Source organism: Sinocyclocheilus grahami, unplaced genomic scaffold (genome assembly GCF_001515645.1).
Source record: "Sinocyclocheilus grahami isolate Dianchi unplaced genomic scaffold, SAMN03320097.WGS_v1.1 scaffold270.1, whole genome shotgun sequence".
In the NCBI taxonomy this organism is placed as follows: Eukaryota; Metazoa; Chordata; class Actinopteri; order Cypriniformes; family Cyprinidae; genus Sinocyclocheilus; species Sinocyclocheilus grahami.
The window spans coordinates 1,588,977-1,593,835 of record NW_015505449.1 but is presented as its reverse complement, the minus strand read 5'-3'; positions in this window follow the sequence as shown (position 1 = coordinate 1,593,835).

Genomic DNA, 4,859 nt, shown 5'->3' with positions numbered 1-4,859 from the left:
TCATCAAGTGTCCACGTTATATTTAATGTTATTTTGTCTAATATGGGCTAACCGTCTCTGTATTTTCCATATCTTTAGAATTGGTTCCATGTTGGTTAAAACTGATATAATATAAAATTCAAATAATTTTGCACACAAACAATGATATTCTAACTTTGTGAATTGTCATCTGTTGATACAATATACACAACGGCCACTAGATGTCCTTGTTGAATAATTTGATATATTTTTCCATAAAACAATAAAAATCACATTAAAATGAACTTAAACATATATTAAGCAAATTTAATTAATGACATTTAAAAAATATATATATATTTTTCCTAAAATTATTTCATGATTTGGGACGTTCTCACAGCTTTAATTATTAATAATCTAAATTCATTATTTTCGTATGATTTTAATTCGTTTTTATTTTTATATTTTCTGTTTTCATTTTAATTTTAGTTAAAGTTGTAGTAATTTTGTGGGTTTTTTTATTTTAGCATTTCTTTTAAAATATATGGCTATATAGCTTTTATACATTTGTATTTCAGTTTGAGTTATTTTAGTACTTTTAGTTGAACTAAAAAAAAGAAATGTTTATTGGAAACTGGCTAAAAATAAATTAAATTTTTTGTATATTTAATTTTATTTCCGTTTATTGTTTTTCAAGCATTTTTAAATGTTTTTTATGCTTTTACTTTTATTTATAATAACCCTGTGAATGAGACCCCTGTCAGGCCTACATTTGCATGTAAACAGGCTTCAAGTGATTATTTTACTGCGTGCTATGGCTACTACAATGTGACAGTAATGCCATGTGTTTTATGTGTTGTAAATATTGATTTGTTAGACTGGACTGTGCTACACAGAGCTGGGTAGATTACTTACAAATTGTAGTTCGTTACTGATTCCAAATTACATGACAAAAATTGTAGTTAGTAACGTAATCCATTACATTACACATTTTAGGTATTATAATCAGATTACTTTTTTTTTATCACTTTTAGATTACTTTTGACCTAACCTCTTTTATCACATTGATTTAAATACACCACCATACAAATCTTGCACCATACAGAGAGATATAAAAATACAAAGAGTAAGAAAATATATTCCATTCATTGTAATTAACAACATGAAGTGCATTAAACATTAATATAATTACATCATTTAATTTTTGGAATCTGATTACGTAATCCAGATTACATGTAATCGGTTACTACCCAGCACTGCTGCTACATAATTCAGGAATTACCAGGAATCTTACAATGAAACAAAGGCAGATTCTAAAACATCAGGAAACCACATTCCATTTTTCAACGAGCAGCGCACTGCATTCCCATTGGTCGAGAAAGACAACATCCGTTGCTTCCGTCAGCCATTCATCTGAACAGAGGGAGGAGCCAATGAATAAAACAACGGCCTTTCTATCTGTCAACCAATCAGCGGGAGGGATGAATGAGCGTCCGCCAATCAGCGGCAGCGGGTGGATAGGCGGTGGTGCTGATGCTTCTCTGAGGCGCTGGAGGGTGGGGTGCGAACCGAGAAGCGCAGCTGGTTTGGTCGGATTTACTGTTGAGTTCACGGGTGAGTCGAGCTTATATCAGGCGCTGTCTTTAAACTATTCATGTCATTTCCTAATAGAGAGGCTTGGTTTTGCTCTGGCAGGATCGAGCCTATGGGAAAGCACTGATTTATGTTTGATTTTGTCATTAAGTTTAAAGATCATGCAGGCAGAGTAGCGGCAGCTGTTCATTACATTGAAGTGCACCGATAGTCTCATGGTCTTAACCCTAGCTGTCACTTTTTATGTTTTATGATGGCGTGGTTAATAAATGCATAATATTACTGACGCAAATTTGTGTTGTTTTATTATTATTTTTTCTTTTGTAATTAACACGAAGTTGTTAATTTTCTAAGCACACTTCCTGTTCTTAGAGAAATGCAATTGGTGCAATTTTACATTGATGTTAGATATTTAGTCCACGTGTTGAACATATTTGCACGAATAAGTGACAGGTTGACTGCAAAGCCGTCTTGAGAGGGGAACCAAGCCAACAAAAGACAATTGAACAGCCTGGTGCAATTAAAATGCAGTAATCTGCAACACAAACTGCTTGGTGGCTGTATATTTAAAATTTTAGTGCTGGTTCAGAAACTTGACTTTTACAGTCTGGTCCAAAGGTGTGAGATCACTAGTGACAATGCTTTTATTTTGCATTAATTTCTATTCAAGGCCAAAAAATAAATAAATAGCAAATTACATTATCAGCATCTGAAAGACTTAATTTCAAAGTGCATGAATTTCAGACATGTTTTAGGATTTGATTTGTGCTTCTTTTGCTTTAATGACTGCAGCACTTGAGCTGCATTAAAAGGGTCATATGGTGTTGCTAAAATAACATTATTTTGTGTATTTGGTGTAATGAAATGTGTTTATGCGGTTTAAGGTTAAAAAACACATTATTTTCCTCAACAATACTGTGGTACACAACCCGATCTATAAATATAGAAATATATTTTTAGAATCTACAAGATGTTTTAAGACAATACTGTGAACCGACTTTGGAAATTACAAATAGTGGAACTGTCTACAACACCGCCAGTGCCATAAATCCAGTGATTATGAGATTATTTCCTTGGTGTTAATGTGTTCAGTTTGGTTTATTTCTGTGTGTATCTGTTCAAACTTGTACTGTATTTAAATATCTGTTGGGTAAAGTGGGGGGTGATCTTTAATGAAGCTGCTATCTTTACAAACGGCATCTTTTATTGTGCATTAAGAGCAGAATAGCCTGACCTGATGCTCCTTTAAAGCATATAAAATAGTAGGATTATGTTGTAGCTTCAGTTTCTCTTTGAGAGTGGAATGATTTGAGATTTTCTCATAGTGTTTGATACACAAATACACTGCCTTAGCTTATCAGACTCCGTTTATTTTAATAGCTGGATAGGTGTGAGTACTTGGTTGCAATTTATTAATTTTTAAAGGCAAGGCAAGGCAAGTTTATTTATAGTACATTTCATACACAATGGTAATTCAAAGTGCTTTACATCAAAGAAAAGAAAATAATAATAAATACAAAAAATCACAACAATAAAACAAGGAATTGAAAAACTTTGAAAATGATTTAAAAATTGATTTAAGAGGTTTAAAATTGATTATACATAAAAAATGATTATACATAAAATATAGTGCAATCAGTTCGGACATCGCACAGTGCTCATTCAATAAATGCACAGCTAAACAGATGAGTTTTGAGTCTGCATTTAAATGTGACTAATGTTTTAGCACATCTGATCTCTTCTGGAAGCTGATTCCAACTGCGGGCGGCATGATAACTAAAAGCGGACTCCCCTTGTTTTGTGTGAACCCTTGGTATTTCTAACTGACTCGATCCTAATGATCTGAGTGGTCTGTTAGGTTTATAGTCAGTGAACATATCTGCAATGTATTTAGGTCCTAGGCCATTGAGTGATTTATAAATGAGTAAAAGTACTTTAAAATCAATCCTAAATATAACTGGAAGCCAGTGTAAAGACCTAAGGACTGGTGTAATATGCTCAGATTTTCTGTTTCTAGTCAGAATTCTGGCAGCAGCGAAGAATTCTTCTTGGGAAGGCTGGTGAGGAGACCATTACAATAGTCCACCCTGCTGGTGATAAAGGCATGAACAAGTTTCTCCAAGTCTTGACTGGAAACAAAACATCGAATTTGTGCAATGTCTTTGAGATGATAATATGCTGATTTAGTTACTGCTTTGACATGACTGCTGAAACTAAGGTCTGTCTCACACCAAGATTCCTGACTTGACTTTTAGTTGTTAGACCCCTAGAGTCAAGGTATGCGTTCACCTTGAGAACCTCATCTTTGTTTCCAAATGCAATGACTTCAGTTTTTTCCTTGTTTAACTGAAGAAAGTTCTGGCACATTTTAAAGACATTTGAATGAATACAGGGGAATCTTGTATGTCACCACGTCACATTTAATATTATATAACTTTATTTTGAACAAATTCCTAAAACTAAACATGCAGTATGTTTTGCATGAAGAGAATAAAGCCTATTTTTAGGACCATTTATATTTCTGTCATAGTGACATTATTTTCATGACAAGTAAGCACAACGTTGTAATATGTTTTTATTTAAATCAGTCTAAATTAAAGGTAGTAATAACAGATGATGTGTTTATATACATGAATATATATATATATATATATATATATATATATATAATGTATTAGAAATTATTGCAATAATGATTTATAAATAATTATTTTTAAATGATTACTTATTTAATTAATTATTTATCCTCTTTATGCAAAATATATAGCTTTTTTTCCCTTTGGATTTTAGAGTCTATTGCATGTTTTTTTGTTGTTTTTTTCAGGTTTCATGAGATTCACCCAAAACTTTGTACCTCTGCATTCAGTGGAACATACTATTTGACTCCAAACGGCACACAGTTCGTTTACCATGCTCTATCATTCAGCTTGCAATATTTTAAATGTTTTAAGAAACAATGAAATAGGCATTTTTAAGGCAAAAATATGTGACAGCATCTGACACTACTGAATGTGCTGTTATGTCAATCAAGGACTGACAAGATGCCTTTTGGTGTAAGATATGTTGATCTAGAACAGAATTTTCATGCTTGGATAGGTTTTGTTAGTGAATATGAATTCCTTGTAAAGACCGTCTCTAGTAGACGGGTTAAAGAAGACTGGTGTGGCTTTGACCATCTCCAGACTCTTTCATTGATGTGTTGTCTTTGATATGCTACTGTCACACTGCAGCGCTCACATTTTTCTCACTGTTTACTTTTTCCAGAACAAAAAAAGCAGCATCCGCACCCTGCTGCCAAGCATTGCACT